This window comes from Dermacentor albipictus, chromosome 1 (genome assembly GCF_038994185.2).
Source record: "Dermacentor albipictus isolate Rhodes 1998 colony chromosome 1, USDA_Dalb.pri_finalv2, whole genome shotgun sequence".
Lineage (NCBI taxonomy): Eukaryota > Metazoa > Arthropoda > Arachnida > Ixodida > Ixodidae > Dermacentor > Dermacentor albipictus.
The window spans coordinates 221,301,931-221,325,531 of record NC_091821.1 but is presented as its reverse complement, the minus strand read 5'-3'; the positions used below and the strand labels follow the sequence as shown (position 1 = coordinate 221,325,531).

Genomic DNA, 23,601 nt, shown 5'->3' with positions numbered 1-23,601 from the left:
CTCCAAGATGGAGCCAGTGAAACGTGACTCAAGAAACAAAAGTATGGATCACTGGAGAGAATAAACTGAACAAAAAATTTTCTGTTTGAAGGCCCCTCACCAAGCCCCATAGCAAATTGTGGCTATAAGCTGGAAGTTGTTACATGACCTCATGGAGTGTTCTGCTGCAAACATTTTTCAAATTGACTCATTAATAGCCAAGATATAAATATTTCAGTGCCGTAAACCCATGATTTCAGAAGGCGAGCTCCACTTCATAGCAAGACACTCTCTCCACATGCCCCGTCCAGCCTTCGCAAGCGAAATTCCTTCCCTGCGTTCTCCCTTACCAGACCTCGAGGATCGCGTGACGCGTACGTCACGGGCCCCTGCCTTCATTTTTTTTTTCTCCTCACCCTTTTTTTCTTTCTTTTTATTCGGCGCTGCGCACTTCCGCTGACAGCATCGTGCGCAAGCTGTTGTGATGTCTCATTTCACGCAGCGCATGATTTTGTGTGCTGTGCACGAGGACACATCACTAGTGGTATAATTCACTGCTACAAAAATACTGAAGCAGAACAAGCGAATCGCAGAGCATGGTCACGTGCTGGAACACGGTAGAAAATGGCATAGTTTCGGTACCTGCGCACATAACTGCATGAACGTGGGAACAAGCAGACAAAGCAGAAGTAAATCTCTCCTGCTTCAGTGCGAAGTAAAACAAACACACGCAGACATTCCGTTTGGGTCTTTTATTATTTCTCTAAACTTCAATTCGTCAATTCAAGCAACAGGTCACAGAAATAACAATACCTTGAATAATTCTCGAAGTCACGTCTCACCACAAGCGATGTCACACTGCGGACACGAGTACGTAGGCACCGGGACACGAGTACATCACCGTCCGGCTTTGAGCGCGGTCGCCATGAGGGAAAAAGAAAACGGCATTCGGGTTGAAATTTCAGACCTTTCCGAGGCACGTAGCCATGTAATTCTTTGCAAACACAATCGTTAGCGCGCATTGTATGATCTGCACTTGTCAGCTCAAGATGGCCAGACCTGGTGAGGGGCCCTTTAAGTGAGGTATATGCAAGGTAACTTTTATTTTATAATTCTTCGTAATTACATTTCACAGCAGATTTGGGGCTCGGATGCAAGCTGCGTTGCTGACTGTTCTTGATTGACATTTGATAACAACCATGCCATTGCCCGAAAATTGTTGTTCAGCTCCCTTAACAGCTTAGCTGTAAAGTAGCTAACATGGCTTCTATGGTGTAATTTTGTGGCTTTTGTAATTTGATAAACCTATACAGCACACAACAAATAGGACAGAAAACTGCATGGGTTTATCACAGCGTACCATGCCACCCAAGTAAATGTTAAGTTTGTAACTTTTGTTTTGGCACAAAGGCTAAGCTCCCAGAAGTCACTTGCATGTGGCAGCAGAGTGCTAGCCATTGGTCTAACCTGAAGCACTAATGCTTTTCTTTTTTATTTTGCAGTCTCAAAACCGGTGATGCACTTTAAACATGCTGATCAGCCCGTATTCCGTATTTGCTGCCTATCCTCTGTGTAATATTGATCAAAGTGTGTATCATGGATGAAACGGAAAATACAGAAGTGCCATCTCGCCCATCTTACTACACAGCTAGCTATTCCAGCTAAGGGCTAAACGATTTGGTGCACCTAGATTTCCACTATGCCCTCTTCCTGCCCTTGCCACCTCTCTTCCTCACACCTTTCTAACATGTTCTGTTCTTTTTCTTTCTTCAGTAGCTGTTCACACTAAATGTGCATGCCACCGTGCAGTTAGGGTGTAAAGTACCTGATAAGGGCCATTGAATGAGAAAGAACAGTACTTTTAAGCAGTTGGACCATGCCAACATCATGATATGGGGTGACCTTCGTGTGAAACACGAGGCATCGAAGTATTTTGTTCACCCATTATTTGCGTCTTAGAAAATGTATGGTAGGCCTACTGCTGCACTTGAGGTCTTTCAATGTTGCTGGCATTATGGAAGGCACAGCCAATGCATTGTATGGCTGCTGCTTGTGCTAGGACTGATCCACCTAAATACTCGCAGGTAGCATCATTCTCTTATCCTGCTGCATGAGTCCATGAGAGAATGCAGGAGAGGAGGTTTGCGCCTCCATATTTGTACTTCGTTGTGCTCACTTTGTTTCCTAGAAAAAAAAAAACGAGGGCCTATGTGCACCTTTTCTTAGCGTGTTGTATTCCGTTGCTTTATTGCCATGACAATTCCTTGTAGCCACCATACCGTGCATGTGCATGGTAATACAAGCAGCATATTTAGCTCAAGCTCTGTGGGTGCTTTGCTGGCTGCTGAAGTTTCTCTCTTATGTGGTGCAATGTTAGGAAATCCAAATACACATAAAATACGCACAGCATGAAGGAAATTGCTGTATGTCCACAGCACAGTTTGAAAGTCTTTAAAGGCAAATTTATCATTACTAGTCAATTTATTTTTTGTCTGTTACTGCTTTAAAGCACCGAGCTCTTTGTGGAGTTTGTGTAGCATAACCTGAAATTTGTAAATCGTTGGTGAGGCATGATAGCTACACAGCACAGGTGGACTGACTTGTTTACAGTATTTACTCGATTCTAACGTGCCCTCGATTGTAATGCACACCCGTTTTCAATGACCAAAAAGGGGGGGGGGGAGGGAACTGCCCTCGAATGTAATGTGCGCCCATTTGCCATGACCTTAAAAAAAAAGAAAGTCCTTTACAGTACTGCACACATCATTATTTCATATAGAAATACAACTTTCTCTCATTTGGAAGACCAAAGGTTTACTCCCAATGCACTAAATTTGCGATTAAAAAAAAAAAGTAGCAGTTTCGCCCAAAAGGCAAAGCATTGATTGCGATAGCAAATTAGTAGACAACTATACGAAAAGTAAAGATCATAGTTTTATTGACTGTATAAGCTTTTAAACATTCGCTTACTAACTAAATTAACAAGCATGGTGTCACACGTGCACAAGCAAACAAGAACACGTCTCACTCAATGACCACGGAAACCTTTCATCAGAAGGCTGGAGTGAGAAAGTGTGCTAGCAGAAGCAAGCGAATTGACCTTCGTACGGCCTCTTGCTTCAACATCAACTAAGCGACGAGAACATAGCACGGTGCGCCTAGGTGCATAGACTCGTTTCCATTACAGATCACTTTCAGGATAGTGGCCGCACAGCTGTGTCTATACAGCCGCCACCGGAGTAGAACGCATCTCCTGCTTGCACCAGTCCCGCATGCATGTTTCGGGAACTCCGAACCCCATGATGCAGCCTGATTTCTGCCTGTCTGCACATCTGATCACCTTTCTTTGAATTGTGGCATCGTGTTAAACACGTGGCGTGCCTTTGCAGTCGGCACTTCCATGCTTATAGAGCAAACGCAGAAATCAGTAAGACGTACGGTGGACTAACCTCAGCACACGTACTGTACAGCACATGGAGGAAGCTACAGCAGTTAGGTTCGAAGCGCGTACAAGGCGGCCATGTTGAAATGCCCCTGGCGATATGGTAACACAGATTTAGGGTCGTACTCGATTCTAACATGCATGCAATTTTTGGACCCGTATTATTGGAAAAAAAGTGCACATTAGATTCGAGTAAATACGGTATACATGGTAGAATCTTAATTTGCTGTGGTTTTATTTCCCTTGGGTATCTTGGGGGCACCAGCTTTGTGAATACACTCTCAAGGCAAGAAGTCTATTAATACTGTGTTGCCTTTCCTTTTTATTTAGTTGTACAATCGACATCCATTAATTCTACCATGATGTGACTGAAAGCGAGTGAAATTAAACGAAGAGGCAATAAAAAAAGACATTGAAGCAAGTTGCAGCTTCATTTGGCACTATTTACACGATTCTGACGTGCCCCAAACGTAACGTGACGCCAGTTTTTACAGTTTGATAGTACAAAACATTGAGTGGCCAAATGTAATGAATACACAATTTTATAATGCAAAGGAATGTAGCATGCCTCTGATTCTGCAGATTTTACCTTTACAGAATGGGAATTTATTGATGAATTTTTTTCCATCATCGTCAATCTCAGACACCATATTATTGCAGTTTATGGACCATAACATGTTGTCCTACTTTCGGTCAATTGTGTTTAATATCCTGCACTTCTCAAACCATTCCACTGCTATCGTAAACGGGATGGTGGCCCACACCTAAACTAAGCACTTCGCCAATTCATCCTGTGGCACACGCAAAGCCAGGATAATTTAACAATTCTATTCCAATTCTTTCCCGTTTCCTGCTTTGTCAGTGGTCTAAGCACCTCCCCGCCTACTTTATCACCATAGTCGACCAGTTGGATGATAATTGAATTGCGGATTCGAGTGAAATGAATCCTTGCATTTTACCGGCCCAATTCTTTGTAGTGCCAAAAACACGACACAACTCTGTTGCTGCTAACTTAGCATGTAAAATAAATTATATTTTGAATGAGCTTTCGTAATTAAAGCCTGAAAGTAGTGCATCATAACATCCTCCTTACATGAAATCTTTTTTTGCCACCATCTTGTAACAGTAGCAAAAATGCTGGCTCTGATGGCAGGCTGTTGATAACATCGCAAGTGTGGTTTTGGTTTTTTATCCAGTTGTAACACGCAGGAAATTTTCAGACCAATTTTCTTGGAAAAAACAAGCTTGCATTAGAATTGGGTAAATACGGCAATCATTCATCGTGAGTTACTGTCCTTGCTTTGATATCTACCAAAGGCACACAGAAAATCAGTGTTTTTGACTGGCGATAAACGGGCCTGATGTCCCCTAGTTACACCAAGACAAACATTGCTGCCATTGGGGTCAGGCGTGTGTGTGCTTACCTGTAAAGTTCGAATTGTCTGGTAATTGCCAATTTCAGGCTCAACATAACAGAAGGTTTGGTCCATAGAAATAGGTGTGCACTGGCCAGGTTCTCAGGATTTAATTAATTGAAAGATTGAACTAATGGAAGTCTGCGGTATCTCGTTAGCAGATGCTGTAGAAAACAGCCATCTATAATGAGTTCATCAATGATTGAGGCAACGTGAATGCAGCCTCATGCTGAAGACATACAGTTGAACCCACTTATAACAATATTCAAGTGCCATGAAAATTCCATTGTTATAACCGATCATTGTTATAACCAGGTTGCATGAAAATATCAAGATAGGTGCGTGGCAGAGCTGATGTGAGAAAGCCATATAGGTGGGGAGGCCAGTGCCTCTCCCCACCACCTTCCCCTGCCCGGCTGCTGATTGTGTTCACTCTTTTAATTGCTTCTTGGGTGTTCTGATCACGTGTAACAAGCCATGGCTGTCGGCGTTAAAGAATGGCACTGCTATAACAACTGCAAAGAGGTGTCACGGGTGGCAAGCGATATGTGAGCACCGCCGAGGCATCGCTTTGGTGGCCTCGAAAGGAGCCTTTTAAAAATTGCGAGAAGGCTGCCGCAGCAGCCTGTCAGCTTGAGAAATCCAGGAGAAACACTGAGGACAGATCGCCACAAGCATCTCGCCACGTACTTCTCACTGGCTTGCACGAGAAAAGCCTATGTCCGTCAGCCATACATGCTTTACGCAAAGCTTGCAGACATCCTTCTCCAAGGCATCCAAGTGCTCCACGTAGTGCAGCGGAAGGTTCCTCGTGAAAATGAAGCCCCAGAGGGGTACTAAATCATCCGCCGGACCTCCTGTGAGGACAACATTGATGCAGCCTGACCTACCGCGTCATCGCTGTTGTCGTCGCCATCGCTATCTGATGCAAGCATGTTTGCAACGATCGTCTCAGCGGTTAGAAGCACTTAGTTTCCAAATCTATAGCCATGCATTTTCTTTTCACCGGCAGCGTCGTGCGTTGTCGATGATCAGCGGGCTGATCAGTCGTTTTCCGTTTCAACATTGAGTCAAGCGAAACTGAGGAACCGCATGGCCAGGAACAATTTTGACGCAATCAACAAAGACGAGTGCGAGCGATTAACTGGCATGAATGAGGAACTAGTGAGCAACATGCGAGTAATCTGCTTGCAGCGCAGTTGGCGTGGTCTATTTGTGTTTCGGAGGGTGCGGCAGCGTAAACCTATGGGTGTCGCCCATTCTTGTTCGGTGGGGTGGAAGGGCAACAGGAGAGAGTCACGCAGAGAAGGCTGGAAAATGCAACGTTACTAGACTAGCTTCAATTTTAAAACTCGGCGCCGTTGCGCGGAACCGCCGCCCGTCCGCGCCTTCGTGACGCTGCAGTCGCGCCCGGCTTCACTTCCTCACTGGCCGGCTACGCAGCTGGGCCGGACTAAGCACGCGGTGCAGCGTTGGTCTATTCTGTGGTTCGTTGTTGACGGCGAATTTCAGCAAGCATGTCATCCGTGGAACTGTAGCCTTCGCCGAGTTTCTTAATATCAGCAGACGATGCCGACGTGCTGCGTATCTGGTTGCAGAGGCCACTATCGGAACGATGTCGACAGTTCGGCGCACCACTTTTTCTGTGCTCCCAGCAATGCGACGCTTTGCTCGGCGTGGAACAGAGCAATTCCTTGTGCCGACCGGGAACTCTCTGTGAAATCAGTGGCACGCGCTCGTGCCACTGCTCCCGCGTTCGTCCTCAACTTCCACAGCTGGCTGCGTGGCCGTTCATCTTTCCAGCGTAGAATTTCACTTCTGTCGTCATAATGGGGAGGCCGCGTTTACGGGGGTATGAGCCATTGCTTAAGGGAGTATGAGCCACTCATGTTCTTACGTAGCAGAAAGATTTAATTTTGAAGAATGTACAACCGGCAAATCGCAGGCGAAGGCTGCTAACCACACCGCTGAGCAAACTCGAGACATCGAACGCAAGCGACGACTGCGGACTGCGGGCATATATACCGTCAGTGACGTCGTTCTCTTCGTCGCAGCCAATTGTGTGTGTAACCTCATAACTGAGAAATACTTTAATGAACCCTCGGGATTAACCCAGTGATAAACACAGGGGCCGCACGTTTCAGCTTCGCTGATTTACCATCTTCACGGAATAAAAAATCAGACTTCTTTTTCTCCTTCTTCTTCTTTTTTTTTGTTTTTGTTTTTGTGGCTTGTGTGTATCAAAGAGCGACCTCATCTTTCTTTGGCGTGGTGAGAAGCTTCAGTGGGGATGAAGATCGTCCTACAATCATGCACTTTGGCCAGATATTCAGGCTCGTGAGCCTAAACTGCGCGAAACGTTAAGACGACAGGAAGAAACACACATCTAGAAACGCAGCTTCTGCGCTTTCCTGTATGCGTTTCTTCCTTTCGTGCAGTATACCCTTCTTTCGGTATTAACGAACTCGCGCGATAAATCTTATTGCGGTAGGTGGATACCGCTTTCTCGTGGTATCACTAATTCGGACAAGGAAACACGCGCAAGCTGCCCGTCCGCACAAGCTCAAGGCTGTGACGAGGCATCTGCAATGGAGCACGTGGAGCCAGATGGAACAGCGCTGCCATCTGGCGGCTGTCACAGAAGTGGCGACAGCGGCTGTAAGCGCGCGGGCGGGGAGTTTTACAACTGAAGCTAGCTAGTAACGTTGGGAAAATGAGCGTGCGGCAGCAGTGGCCCATTGTGCAGCGGATTGTATTTCTCGTTTTCTTTTCTTTTCAAAGATTTCACATTGCACTACCTTTCGGCACATACACCCAGCAACCAGACTTCATTATAGCTGATAATGCGGCATCGGGTCATTGTAGTAAGTGGGCTATTTCACCATGGAAAACATACAAAAATTGACAGTGCAGCAGCTTTTCTTTGTTATAACCGATGTATTGTTAAAACCAGTATTGCTATAAGTGGGTTCGACTGTATTTTCATTTAACAACACATCTCAACCATAGATGGAAAGTGAGAAATTAGGGAAACTGCAAATGGTGAGATGACCTGGAGGTAGCAAGGGCAGACACAGAAGAATGTCACTACCTCATGTTTATCCGGGCCTTAACTGTATCTGAATTTCAGCACCACCTACGTATTGCTCTGTGATGCTAGAACACTGTCATACCAGGCGAGTTGGCACTCCTTTCTATCTTATTTAGTGGACTGTATTCTGACAAGATCCTTGCCAGATAGTTTGCCCAGCTGTGCGCACCTTTATCATTAAAGTAGTAGAAGGGATTTGGTTGATGAAATAATGGCATTAAGTGCAGGCTCTCAGAGCACATTCTTTTAACCTTGCCATGTGACCACGGAAATTTTCATCCTGTTTAATGTAGTACAAGTTGCCATCTAATCAATAAATGTATGAGATGTCTTATTAGATTTAGTTTTAAATGTGGCTGCTGTATAGAAGCAGGTGAAACAGATTTAAAACCTGTCTGTGGCCATATGTCCAATGTATTGTCTTCTTTCTGATGTGCTCAGCTGCAGTAGTTTCAGAAGTAGAGTGTCCAAGGCAGTTTATTGACTGACCATAAACGATCATGGCACACATCACCAGGTTACTGGTGTGGACAGCCAATAAATCAGGTATGTCTTGCCACAACTAATCATATCATGAGAAGCCAACAAACAGAAACAGCGAGGAAAACAGGGGAAATCACTTGTACTTACCAATTGATATAAAGAAATGATAAATTAATGGCAATGAAAATGGATGAAAAAACAACTTGCCGCAAGTGGGGAATGATCCAACCTCTTCGCATTACGCATGCGATGCTGATTGGTAAGTACAAGTGATTTCCCCTATGTTTTCCTTGGTGTCTTTGTTTGTTGGCTTCTCATGATATGATTGATAAAGATCAGGCCCCTCAATTAACCCCCTTTCTTTTCGTTGCCACAACTAAGTCATCCTATCTACTTCAGCCATTCAGCACACAAAAAATGGGCAACATTCCTCACAGGGATGAAAATCAGAATGTCGGTCCAGGTCTCTCCATTGCTTGTGCATGGTTCTCTTCTTGCATCTGCTTCGGTTTTTGCTTGTGTAAAATGCTTGTCACCTATGCACTATAGCTTATCATTGAGTTTTCATTGTCATTTGCCATGCCCTATATTCTCCTCTGTGTTAAGAGCACTGTTCTCACAAAATATGTTAGCTTCGTTTTTGTCTACTGGTATGAGTAGGTATTGGCCAAGTTATCATAGTACAGAACCTTGTTTTCTCCGGCGCACAATTAAATAATTATAGCCTTTTTTTATTACAAGTCCAGGTTTAAGTTTCAAACACTGAGAATGCCATGTTGCCACTGGCCTCTGGTGGCGATTATGTGTTATCACGCCACAAACCACTGACACGCACGAAGCGCATTTGCATTGTGCTGCATAAGGCTGAGAGCAATTTTATTAAGGTTGCTTGAATATCTCCTGTGCCACCAAACCAGTTCTTTCCTTTTGCCTCACATTTGGTTTCTTCTCATTCCATGTGCAATAAGACATTTGAAGTGACTGCGGATTCAGCAAAAAGTTGGCTTTTTGTCCAAGTTGGTAAGTAGAGAGAGAGAGAGAAAAGTTAGGAAAGGCAGAAGGGGTCGGTCTGAGACACATTCCTCAATAGCCAGCTGCTCTGTGCTGAGGGATGGGGAAGAGGGAAAGAAAGAGGAACCATATGAGGGACGACAGAGGGAGAAGGCAAAGCGCATAACGGGCAGGCCTATTCAACCTTGAGTCCAGGCTCATACCTTTTAAATTAGGCAAAGCCTGGGTGGCCTGAAAACTAGATATACAGTCGCATCAAGGGAGCTATATAAAGTCCTGTGACAGCTCTAAGATGGATCAGCTAGCCTGCTGGTATCTGCTGCCACGTGTTTCCATGTTCCAACACTTCCCAGCATTTGCTAAACATAATTAAAGCTAGCCTGCATTTATAGGCTGCCTTCAAGCCATGTTATGTCTATGTGTCTAGGAGCTGTAGTTTGAAGTCAGCTACCTGCACATATAAAAATCAAAATATGTTCTAACTTTTGTTTGTAATTAATAGTACGTGGTTAAAGGTATCCATGTGTACTGGTAAGTTAAATGACAGGTTTACAGGAATTACAACTAAAATTTTTGTCACTACTGCTTTAAATTGCCTAGTTCAGTTTAAAAAAAAGCTCCTGCGGCCTAAGGTAAAGCTTACGGCTGTGTACAAATGAAGCCCTGTTTTGCTAGCATTTAATGAATGGGAAAGCTGTAGTGATGATGGAGATTTAACACAGACCCACGGTGTGCAAGCTTGGTACTGCCCCAGTAGATTGTACTAGAGTGGTGTAAAGTAGCAGCTTGAAGCTGCATTTGAGTTTTGTGAAAACACGGTATGAATTTTGCCAATTTGGAGACTAACTGTACCTATCAGACTGTGTTATCACAAACATTGCAGAGAACTAAGCGTAGTGCTCAAAGTTATTGGCCATTCATCTTTTGTAGAATGTTGCATGGTTATGACAGGCATTGCAAGGCCCTTATAGCTGAAATTTTTCTTGTTTAGGAGACTGCATGACGTAGCTTTAAATAACAGCAGGTGATGTTAACGTTGCCATTTGTTTACCGCAAGTGGTGTGTTAAAAGCTGTTTACATTTGGTATCTTCTCTGTGAGATATTGCGAATACTTAACTGTTTTCCTTGGTGCATGTCTTTGAGCATAACCTCTTTATATTTAAGTAATACATGGTTTTTATTGGATCAGCTATATTAACTTAACCATTTGGGTAATTATTGCGAAAATGTGTGAATGTGACATTCTTTTTACGTGTTTTATTTTGTTTAAACACATCAGGTCAAATGCAAGCTGTACAGACTACATGTATAGGTTGCTCCATATTTTTTATGCTGTGCAAACCATTCTGGTGAAACAGTAGTGTATAGGCTCGTTCAAGGCATCTCATTGCATTTTTCTAGTGTGTGTGTGTGTGTGTGGCCAATGGTATGTATGTTAGTGCAATGTCTAGCTTATTTTCATTTTAATTTATGCATGCACTGTTTTTACATTGGGTTTTTATTTAGGTGTTAAATGTGACTTTTGTGTCTTTATTAAGTGCTTAAGCTGTATCATCGACACTCCTATCAGCAGACTGTATAAGTTTGCCATCTTCGTGTACATTCTCAACATGGATCACAGTGGATAGGTGGGTGCCAAATTCAGTGTTCTTTCTGCTTTACTGTTTCATGGCATATATTCACAGCTATGAACCCTTTAGTGTGTTTACTAATTATTTCGCCTCACAAAAAGATGGTTTTTATATTAAAAGTAGTTAATAAAAATAACTATGAGCAGAAAATGTTCAAGAGAACTTGGCTGTGCGAACGGATTTGGTGGTATTAGCAATTCACATAATACCTGCCACAATAACCCAGCGGCTACAGTGTTCCACTGCTAAACTCAAGGTTGCAGATTCAATCCCGGCTGCAGCGGCTGCATTACAATAAAGGCAAAATGCAAAAATGCTCGTGTACTTAGATTTAGGTACACGATAAACCAAGCCAGGGGGTCAAATTTAATCCGGAGTCCCTCGCTACAGTGTGCCTCATTGTCAAATGGTGGTTTTAGCACCTAAAACCCCAGAATATGATTTTAATTTTTAGTTGGCCTTTGTTTAGTGCTTGTGTGTATTTGCTTGCTAAGCCAGTTCAAATTGGTAGTCATCCCGCCGGACTGCTTCCTCATTCTTTCTTGTTGACACTGTTGCAATTGATGGGATTTAAGGTTTAGTCCTGAGAACAGTATGCCCTTTTTTGCATAGAGTCACTGCTTTTTGCAAGTTACTTCTATTTCTCAGTGGCTGTGGCATTCTATTGCTGATCATGAGGCTGGCAGTTCAATTCCTAAGCACAGCAACCTCACTGTAATGAAGGCAGATTTTCCTAAATGCTCGTGTACTTATATTTAAATACCTGCAGCTTTGACTATGCCAGCAAGTGCGTACTTTGCACGGCCGTGCGCAGTCGTGCGCACCGTATCTTGAAAGAGATGTGCAGACTGCTCATACCTTTGTGCACGCTGTGTTCACTCACTGCTGCTGCCACCGCACCTGCTCACACCAGCATTTTGACAGCGAGTGTTCGCACTCATCGGGCGTATGTGTTCATGTATGCTTGTGCACGCTGACACCATGCTTGTTAATTCAGTTAGTAAGCGAATGTTTCCAAGTTTATACGGTTCTTAAAACTATTATCCTTACTTCATATAGCTGTCTACTAATTTGCTATCGCAATTGATGCTTCGCCTTTCTGGCAAAACTGCGACTTTTGTCGTGGCTTCAGACTTCTTGCTGTAGATGTTTTGTCCAAATTTTTTAGCTTGCTTCTCACTGTATCACTTTCGTTCATGTTATGGCAGCGCTTATCATTATTTAAATGAAGACAAAAAGCAGAATGCCTATGCTCAGCAGTTGAATATGTGGCATGTTACTCCATCAGCTTCACCATATCAAGATATTTATTTCAGTTGTTCCTACAGGCAAGTTCTCTGCAGACATTGGCTGCTTGTAATATTTGCTGTGCTACAATTATGCTGGTGTACATCAACTTCTTGAGATTTTGGAAAGCCACCAATTGTATAACCCAAGTGAATTTCAAGTTTTGTGTATGCAGCATCATTGTGAACATGTTAAGAGTTGCATGCAACTAAAACTTGAAGTAATCCAAGAATTATTTTCTTCTTAAAGAGACTACAGAAGTTATGTTGTTGTAATCAGCACTTTTAGTGTTGTTAGACTGCTTCAAAACCATTGAAGTTTTACGTATAACAGAACTGCTCTGCATTGTGACACTTTGTGCCCATTTTCTTTTTCTTTCCCTTTTTTAATTGTTGAATTCCTTGATCTCAGGCCATGCTCGTGGACGGATAATTGTTCATTGGCCAGTTTGCATTTCATAATTAAAGGCAGTATGCCTTTATTTACACAAGCACAAGCCAAACTGCTTATATGTTGCCTCCTCCCTTTGACATCGTTGCATACATAAGCTGGTTCACATTTTAGTAGACTGAAATCGACCTACCTAGAATATCTGAATTTTCGAAACTAGGAGTTATACTCATGCACTTATAGTGTAGGGACCCTGCGACGGCTAAAGGTGGCTCGAAGAGCCGTGGCGACAGCGCCGATATCAGATGCGCCAGAGTTACTCATTGTGCAGCCGTTCCCAGCGCACCACATAAATTCCCGGTGTTTGCTCACGTCATATCACGCAATAGTAAGAAAAGCCCGGTTTTTGTGCACATGCAGTGAAGGATTCTTCAGGGGTAAATGATGACAAAGGGGTTAAACTGCTATGAAGCAGCCACGTTCTTGATGTGCAGTAGAAATGAGAGCCAGCAGTTGAGTGTCCTGCAGGGAATGTGCTTGCAACAAATGAACGTCAACATGGAAATGTGCGCTGCCGCGATATCGTTTTCTAAGTACTTTGTTCTGTCTACTTGAAGGGAAGCTTAGAAGATGTTTCTCGTAGCCGTTTGGATTCACAATTCCAGAAACTGAACTGATTTCGATCCACACATGCGAGGAAAAACTAGCGTACAAGTAGCGCACCGTACATGCAGTTATGTCGCTTCGATGAACGTTTATACTGCACACATAAACTTGTGCAGAAATGCCATTTCATTACAAAATATAAACCACACCAGCTGGCTACATGGAAAACTTGGAAACGTAAGAAAAAAGAAGTGTGCAGGGTTACTGAATTGTTTGCCCTGCATTTGGCTGAACAGCAACCCTTTTAAGGATGCTTTCTTTTCTACTTGTAAATTACAACGGGCAAACACCTCACAGTGATAGTTTGAGCTGTTGGCAATGAGATATAATCGAAATAATGAGCATTAATGTCGCACAGGGAAGTGAACAAGATGGCCAAGTGAAGCATTGGTTATATGGTGTGAGCCTGAAGGCAGTGGAAGCACAGAAAAAAAAAAATGTTGAAGTAATGATGTGCTAATTAAATGCAATGAGGCAAGTTGTGATCATGTTGGAGGAGGGCATTTGCATCCATGATAATGTCGACAAGCGTGCTCTTTGTGCAACACACACTCCATACCCACCGCTCTAGCTCCTTACAGAGGAATGGTTGTGTTGACGCAAAAAAAAAAAATGTTCCTGCTGGAAAGTTCCAATAATTACTGGAGCGACCCACAATCCAGCAGCTCATGCGGGACATTGGCCGCAACAAAATATATGACAGATGCCTTCATTCCGCCCGGTGTGTCGGCACCACCGTCGTACTGCACACTTCCTATACCTTTAGTATATAAAGGATCATGCTTTCCATGCCATCAGGGTTGACACATGTAATAAAATTTTGTTGACTAGAAGCTGAAAGCAGTTATATGGTAATTCTACTTCACCAGCATGGCTAGTGCCTCTCAGGCTATGCAGCTAAGTGTAGGATCACTAGCTGCATATTTAATGGATATGAAGTGCAAAGAAACCTATGTATTGAGGTTTTATTCTATGGTAATAAACAGCTACAGTGTTTGAAATAAATATCAAGATTTTCTTTGCTGGAGAATCCTTCATTAGCATTGCTTTGAAACATAAAACTGGACTGATCTGTTTTGATACTGGCATAGCAGCTTACCGGGTTCGGTCAAAATCTAGCTGCTCTAATTTTGTGGTACTTGACGTTTTGTAATGCAAAAAATGTGGAGATTACCTATCTATTAACATGTTTCCCTGTGCATTTAAATTTATGCTGTGTTGATGTATGGTGTGTAAGAAAATGCTCTTTTTGTTGTGCTGCTGAAAGTAGCAATGACAACTGTAAATGTAGTGATTTTGATGCTGCTGCATGAGCTCTGTTTTTATTTATATTTAACTATGACCAGCTGAATATTGAACATTTGAGCCAGCTGCAGAAAAGAGGCCCGCAACTTGCAGTCTGCAGCAACAAGCAACATTTATTGCAAAGTGAAGTCCACTGTTAAAGTGAACACATAAGAATGGCACACGAGCTAAATTTTCCCTGCCCAGTCTGGAAGTACCCGGCTTCACAGGAGACGAAATGCAGTAGGCGGCATTGGTTTCCTTCTGTGCACGTTCGTGGTGCACCCACACTGGCTGTGCCAGCACCTGGAGTGCGCCAAGGTGTATGCTGTGCACTGAAATGTTCCCTTTAGTAGTGGATTGCACTGTACATAGAAAAACTTAATTGAAGATCCTTTTTTAAGTTCCTTTTCATTTCAAGAAGCTAGCCCATAATCAATGGTGTGTGTTGTGACTGACTGTGCTTGCTTTCACCTATGTTGGGTGTTAGCATGCTGAGCTGAAATCTGTGAACAGGCACACATTTATGTAATATATATAGTTTCATGTCTCATTCCTTCTCCACCTTCATGACGTAGCTCATTCTACTTCATCGTATTCATGCAGAAGTTTTCAACCATTTGTATGTACAACACTAAGACTTGTTCATTTCTTTGCAAAGCAAAGAATTTCATACTTAAACACTTTTTTTTTTTGAAAATGTTCTGCCACATTGCAGTATGCACTAAACTGTACCATTGATGTTGGAACCGGTCATTTGAACAGTAGGATAGTAAAAGTGAATGCAGGAACCATAAAACCAATCTGCTTCTGTCGTCAGATTGGCACCTCATTCATTGTGCCATAGCTTCCAGCATGTTATCATGCCTGCTGCTATGTTTTTACACATGATGTAGTGATTGTACATACTGTAAATATTGCACGGCTTTCAGAATTACTCGTGGGGACACCCTTTTGATACATTGTGGCATGATACTAAATGGTCCTCGACTCGGCTTTTTTTGTTTCACTTGTGTATGTTTGTGCCGTATTTGCTGCGCAGTTCTGTTGACAATTCGCATCTGGTTTCTCAATTCTGTATACATTGTGATGGTGTGTCGTGATCACATTGTGTTCCATTTTATAACAGAGAAGCCAACGAGGAAATAAAATTCCAAAATCTGCCCAGACATGTGTGTAGTGTTTTTGTATACAGGGTGCTTCGGAAAATGCATTCAGAATTCCTTAAGCATGGGGAAGGTAATTAAATGAGTTCTTCAGAATTGCTCATACCACAGTCATATACATTTTAACAGGAGTCGCGGTAGTAATCAGACAATTATAAAAAAAACTAATTAACTTTATAACCGAGTCAGCTGCTTTAACCCAATGTGAAACTTGGAAACCCATTGTCCAAAGAGTTCGTAACTGCTTACAGACTTGCAAGAAGCTGATGGTGCTAATTTCTGTAGAGTAATGAACTCTGGTCGCTTTCTCTCAGAAAATCAAAACTGATCAACCAAAAAGTGCAACTGTGATGCCACTAGAATATGATTATGAGTAACGTGATTGGTTAGACCTCACCGTCACATTGCCAGAGTGACTGTGGATATCAAGCTGCAATCTCTCTCGCCTCATGCTTGCCAGATGGTGGTGGATCAAATGATGCAACGTCCAGGACTGCTAAAAAATCAAACATGTCTAGCCTCAATCGGCACACATAGATGCTGGTGTTATTAAGTCACGACGTTGAAAAATACACTTATTTCATCGAAGTGACCACCCGGCTTCATTGCGTAAAGCAGTTTTATATACTGTTCTGTATACCATCCAATAAATTCAGAGGCAATGCAGAGTTGAATACCAGGCGCATTACTCCAACATTGGCCAAGCTCTGTAGCAATTCGGCAGAGCAGGCCGCATTGGCATGCGCTGTGCCTGTGTAGGCTAATATTTTGAAATTCCAATGTCTCGGCAGAGTTCCTTCTCGAGAACTAGAGCTATGTATAATATCATTTGGCGATTTTTTCTTACCCGTCCATCACCAGCACATCAGCAATGCCTATTGCTGCTGCTGAAATCTTGCAGAATGTGCGTCTGCGACTACAGCTCCAGTACTGAGCATGGTGCGCGCCATCAATTGGAGACAACCACCTTGACATGTCATTCACCTTTAATAAGTTTACTGCCGTGATCTCTGCCACGAAACACTCGAGTGCGCTTGGGCCCGATAGCATCAACTACTCGGCTTTTTTTCCCTCCATCTTAGAGCAAGAGCAATAAGATCACTCCCGTACATTTTATTCTGGATGTCCACCACTGTTCCCGCACACAGGCCAGCCAGCCGCACTAGCGAGCTGCTTAGGTAAGTCATGGAATGTATGGTATTGTTCCACCTGGAGTGGCTGCAGGTTTTAGCAAACTGCATTCATCAATGGATAGCGGCATTGATCTTGTGCCCAAACAAGACGCAATAAACAGCACCCCCAGCCGACGGCCGCTGCATTTCTCAGTTGTAAAAGCTACGGGAAGCAAATTATAATGAAAAATTGAAATGTAGAATTAAAAATGAAGCTCTAATTTTCATTATGCTTCATATTTTTACTAAAGGAAGAAGGGAAGTGAATGAAAAGAAAACTTTTAGCTTCCATGGTTATTGCCAAAAATCAAGCCCCTCGGTAATCTCGATTCTTCTCATTCGGCACTGAAGGAGTATTAGACGCTATCCTCCACAAAACTGTTTCGAGTTCACTTGAGCTGCTGCTTTAGTGCCAGTGCGTCAGTGCCAGCATATGCTCGATCACTGTATGTCTATATGTGCATGTTCAGGGGGATTATCCGGAGAGGCAGACATACTTGCTCTGCAAATCACATTGTCCGGGTAGCCTATTAATATTCATAAGTAACTTTAGTAAGTGCTCACTTTACGGGACAGCATTACAACTGAAAAGTTTATCCATTTAATAGTAAAATGTCGAAAAAGGGGGGGGGGGACATAAAAACGAGGCAAAAAGAGTCAGTCTACCTCAAACGTCCCAGACGCGCTTGATTATCTCTGATTGCTTTCTAAAAAAAAAAATTAAGTCATCCATGGCACTTTTTGTCCTCAAAAATTAGTTTATGCAAGCAATTTTTTTTTTTAAGTAGCTGGAGACCTGTAATGAGTTTGAATATGCAAGCACGATGCCTTTTGATCATCATGGTGGTGTCAAAATTAAACCACTGCTTTCAATATCACCCAGTTATGAGAAAAGGCATCGCGCTTGCATATTCTAGCTCATTAGGGGGTCTAGTTTGTTTTATGGGCTCCTTAGAGGTGAACTACTAAGGTGAATTTGAGGCGTTCTTGATTTTTTTTTTTTTTTACAAGAAACCTGCAGTACTCAACCCACTGACGGGCTAGGTGGTATGTATTATTGCGATAGCAGTTACATGGTAACACCATGCGAATTTCTGCCGTCGGCGTCGCCGTGAGGTTGCGTATAAAGTATAAGTGCGATAATATATAGTATTCGCACGCCGTGTGCTGTAGGTGCGAGAGAAAACATGCTAGGATAAGCCGCGACGAATGGTGGCTTGGTACGGCGGCGTCTTTTCGAGCCGCAAGGGAGAAAGGCGGCGAGATGCACACACATGCTAAGAGGGGGGGGGGGGGAGGAGTGTAGCGCGCATCGCGTTTACTCCGGCCGCGACTGATACCGTGCTTGTTAATTTAGTGCGCGAATGTTTACAGCACTTTATACAATTGATAAAACTGCTAACCTTACTGCGTATAGTTGTCTAATAATTTGCTATCGCAAGCAATGCTTTGCCTTTCGGGCAAAACTGCGACTTTTTCATTTAAAAAGTTCAGTTTCGCTCCATGGGCGAAGCATTTTTGACTGCGATATCAACGTATTTTCGTGCTCAAGTTCGCTGGCCGGTGTTCTTATGATATGCAGGACTACATGCCGCGACTCAGCAGCTGAGGTAACTGGTTGCGCAACAGCAACACCGACCTGGCACCTACCAGGTGGATGCCACGTTTGCGGTGGCGCGTGGATGGAGGGCGGCTTTGCTACCTGGCATCTCGTAACGCTGGCGCGATAAGGGGTGCCGACGGTGGCGTTGTAGGAGACGCGCATCGATGTTCTACGAGAAGCATGCATTCGACGGGAAACCGTCGAATGTATGAGGGGGGGAGGGGAGCGCTACGCGCTTTGGGCCGACGTATACTTTGCCACATATGTCAGGGCAGTTTTATAGATGGCGCCAACAGCACATTGTACAAACCTGGCATGTTTGTTTTCGCGACCTGGTTTCTTAATCCTATGGGAGACACTGCACGCGGCACAGAGCCAATTCAACATTTCGTGTTGCGTAGTAAGAGATAAAATAAATATATCACTTGATAGTGTAGTTTCGAAGCAGAAGTATTTAACATCGGAGGAAGAGGATGAGTGTTGCTTGCTGCAGGCGGCTCTGAAGACATTCTTCCCAGAAGCATGTCTTTGGGCGACATCTCGCCTGTGAACGATTGCGAGATATCGGCTCTTGTTGCCGAAATTCCGTCGCCCTCCACAGGAACCTCCGATTCACCGACTCTCACAGACAAACTTATGGCGTTTTTCACTGTTCGATCTGGAGCAGCCGCCTGAATCCTCGAGCGAGCGCTCGGCTTTCACCAATCCGAGTCTGCCAGTGGAGCGCACGAACGCTCCGCGGGAGATCACACAAGAAGTCTGCGTGCACGTGACACAAACCGGTTCCGCAAACTATGCCCAACACAATGTTGTGCGTACCGACCGAGTACCGATTTCGCTTGAAGACGGAAGTGACGCCTTGTGACGCGTTCTATTTCCGCCCGAATCCGCGTCTCGGCGGCGGAGCAAGTGGGAGCGATCCGGCGCGGAGCGAGTTGATCCGAAACGACCAGTGGAACGCGCGAACCCGCTCCAGATCGACCAGTGAAATTCGGATTCGTTGCCGCGGAGCAAAAAATCCTGCTCCGAATCGACCAGTGAAAAACGCCATTAGCCAGATGATTGTACCTGATCTTCCGGCACAAGCTGCTGACCTCCGCCGGTATTGGAAACTTACCGCGACATTTTTTACATTGACGGCCGCCCTTCAGCCCAGACATAGATGGTCACCCATCGTATTTACACCGGAGACCCGATCCGATACGTCGCCGGCCGTACCGTGTTTCACATGATGAACTACAAGTGATACAACGAGAAGTCGATAAGATGTTGACTAAAGCCGTTATCGAGCCACTTTGCAGTCCGTGGGCGTCCTCTGTTGTCCTTGTCACGAAGGACGGCAGTTGGCGCTTTTGTGCGGATTACAGACGCCTCAACAAAATCACACAAGGATGTCTACCCCTTGCCACGTATTGATGACGCCTTGGACTGCTTGCACGGAGCCAAGTACTTTTCATCGATAAGCCTGCGATCAGGCTATTGGCAAATCTCGGTAGATGACATGGACCGTGAAAAACTGCCTTCGTAACACCTGACGGCCTCTACCAATTCAAGGTTATGCCGTTCGGCCTTTGTAATGCCCCGGCAACCTTCGAAAGAATGATGGACTCCTTAGTTCGCGGCTATAGATGGTCCACATGTCTGTGTTATCTAGATGAGGTCATAGTAATTTCACCAATTTTCACGAGCCACCTAATGCGTCTGTCAGCTATTCTTGCTGTCTTCCAACACACCGGCCTGCAATTGAACTCATTCAAGTGCCACTTTGGACGTCGTCAAATTACCATTCTTGGTTATCTCGTTAGTGCCGCTGGCGTTCAACCCGACCCTGACAAGATTCGCGCTGTCCAGAACCTTCCTATTCTGTCTTCCGCCGCAGGCGTAAGAAGCTTTGTTGCGCTATGCTCGTATTTCCGTCGTTTTATCAAGAACTGCGCCGAAGCCGCTCGCCTACTCACCGACTTAAGAAGGACGTTCCTTTCACATGGGGCCTTGCTCAAACCAAAGCCTTCTTCGCCCTCGTGCGCTTGCTCACGGCTCCCCCATTGCTGGCTCATGATCCATCTGCCGCCACCGAACTTCACACGGATGCCAGTGGCCATGGAACTGGGGCTGTACTTGTTTAATACGCAGAGCGCGTAATTGCATACGCCAGTCGCCGAGAGGAATTTTTCACTTACCGAACGGGAGTGCCTCGCGTCAGTTTGGGCAGTTGCCAAATTCCGTCCCTACTTGTAGGGCCGCAGATTTTCCGTGGTTACCGATCACCATGCATTGTGCTGGCCCTCCTCACTTAAAGACCCCACTGGACGATTGGGTAGATGGGCGCTACGGCTCCAAGAGTGTTCATTTGCTGTTTTATACAAGTCGGGCCGTTTGCACAAGGACGCCGACTGGCTCTCCCGTCATCCTGTCGACCGCCCTGAATATGATGCGCATGTCCTGGCCATTTCTGATCTGCAACACATCCGCACTGAACACAACCGCACTAATGGCGTGGTGACTGCTTACGTGTTCTCATCGATCGTCTCAATTCTGGACATGCGGAGCCCACGCTGCGCTTGTTCGTGCTCCTCGACGGCGTTCTCTACCGTCGCAGCTTACGTCCTGAAGGACCAGAATTTTTACTCGTACCACGCCATCTCCGGACATCCGTTCTTGAGTAGTTGCATGACGCCTCTACTGCAGGCTACCTCGGAGTTTCGCGTACTTACGACCGCGTACGGCGCTGCTTCTACTGGCCAGGCCTGTACCGCTCTGTACAGCGCTACATTGCAGCCTGTGCGCTCTGTCAGCGCCACAAAAAACCTGCTGTGCTGCCCGCTGGACGCCTTCACCCCATCGATGTGCCTTCAGAACCATTCTTTCGCGTTGGTCTCGATCTTCTCGGCCCTTTTCCGACGTCGAAATCTGGTAATAACTGGGTCGTTGTCGCGACTGATTACATGACCTGGTACGCGATCACGTGAGCTTTGCGCACAAGCTGTGCAACTGAGGTGGCAGATTTCATTTTTCATGACGTCGTCCTCCATCACGGCGTACGCTGGTAGCTCGTCACTGATCGCAGCCGCACCTTCTTGTCCCAAGCAGTTGAAGACCTACACCGTTCCTGTTCTGCCGAGCACAAGCTTTCCACCATCTACCACCCGCAGACAAACGGACTGACGGAGCGGCTCAATCGCACGTTGACAGAAATGCTGTCTATGTACGTTTCTGACGACCACAGTGTTTCGGACAGCACGTTACCCTTCGTGACCTTCGTCTATAATTCTTCCCGCCACGAGAACGCTGACTTTTCATTCTTTTACCTTCGGCCGCAACCCTTCTTTGCCCTTTGACACACTGCTTCCTTCCTTGACGAGCACTCCCACTTAATATGCTTAAGACGTCTTCGCCCGGGCTCACACGGCACGCCAGATTGCCGGCTCCCGGCTCATTGAGAGTCAGGCCGCGCAGAAGATCCGGTACGACAGCCGACATCGGGACATTCGATTTACTCCTGGCTCCGTTGACCTCCTATGGACACCATGACGCCGCTTCGGCTTGTCTGAAAAGCTGCTGCCGCGCTACACAGGGCCCTACATGATATTGCGTCAGCTGGGCGATGTGAACTACGAGATCGTTCCGCTGGACTCGCCGTGTCCCCAGGACGTTGTGCATGTGTACCGGCTGAAGCCTTACTTTGCCACGAGTTCACCTCCCTTATAGTTAGTGCCGAAACGGCGCTTTTGCAGGCAGGTGTTATGTTACGGCCAAACCAAGAATGGCGCCAGTCAGAAGACGACGATTTGACGTGTAGAGGTGGAATTGCTCTCGACAGTGATCGTGTTTGTGCATCGTAGTCTCGGGCATGCGGCGTCCCCACCGGAGGATCGTTTGCCGCTCGTATTGGCGCGAAAACTGTGAATCATGATTATTGTGGAAGGAACGATTACATCCGAGGAATATTCGGCACCAGGACAATGGTACGCGAACGAAGAAGGAAGATACATGCCGCTAGAGAAGAGCGGACAGAAAACTGCGAAATAGCGAGCCCAGGAGAGGCAAGCAGGCAGGAAAATGACGGCCAAGTCGGTCGAGCGTCAGCAGACGCGCATTCCAGACGGCGCCGAGAAAATTTTTCTTCGACCACGTAGCGGCCTTATTAAGCTTACCAAATATGGAACAGCATATCTGACTGACATCATCTAAATGTCGGCGGGGATCAACCCACGCGAAGAGAAGGAGGATATAAGAACTCCAAATATAAAGCAGCACCCCGTTGTCGTCATCACTAGGAGTTCAGAGAGAAAGCTGAAGTACGCGAGCGTGAAACACCTCATGTTCGACGGTGAACAGGTGGAGACTTTCGCCTACGTTGCCACCGCCGAGCACTGCGGCAAAGGAGTCATCCACGGGGTTCCGCTCGGATGCTCTATCGAAGAAATTCTGTACCGCCCAGTGGCGTAGCTGGGTCGTCTGGCACCCGGAGCCCATGGGTCTTCAGTCAGGCAGGCAACCCCTCCTCCGCAACAACCAATTAGACAGACGACCCCCCCCCCCCTCCTCCCTGCGGCATGTCAACAGCCGCAAGGAGAGGATAAGATGGTCACAGAGGCGTCCCTCCTGCCACCGACGAAACGCAAAATTCAAGACGCCGACCCTTTTTCAGGCTATAGAGAAAAGGGTGGATACTTTGGAAAGGTTAGAGGCCAAGATTAATGAATTTATGAACCATATCAACGTCCAAATTCAAGCTGTCCTCGGGGCAGTTCAGAAACAGCTATAGGCCGAAAAATGCCAACGGCTAAGGAGTGAGATGGTCGCCATAAACGGGTGGCAAAAGAATATGGAGCAGATCGTCACGCAACTGCAAAATGGTCAGGAGTGCAAATGAAAATCAAATCTGACAGTGGAACTGTCGCAGCTTCCAGCGCAAGCGGCCAATTCTGCAACAGTACATTCCGCTATTACATGAGACTCCTTTGGTGATTGCCCTCC

The 23,601-nt window shown here is 45.2% G+C and overlaps 1 protein-coding gene across 2 annotated transcripts in view; it reads left to right on the top strand.

The window, feature by feature from the left end:
* The window catches only part of Pcif1 (Phosphorylated CTD-interacting factor 1), a 192,926-nt gene that overhangs the window by 142,979 nt on the left and 26,346 nt on the right, over positions 1 to 23,601 (top strand). The window contains exon 16 of one of the 2 annotated variants that reach the window (XM_070530930.1): positions 1,482 to 15,849. The exons of the other annotated variant lie outside the window; for it this stretch is intronic. The gene's annotated coding sequence lies outside the window, so the exon portion shown is untranslated. Of the gene's footprint in view, positions 1 to 1,481; positions 15,850 to 23,601 lie in introns of those variants that run through there. 2 annotated transcript variants of the gene reach the window in all.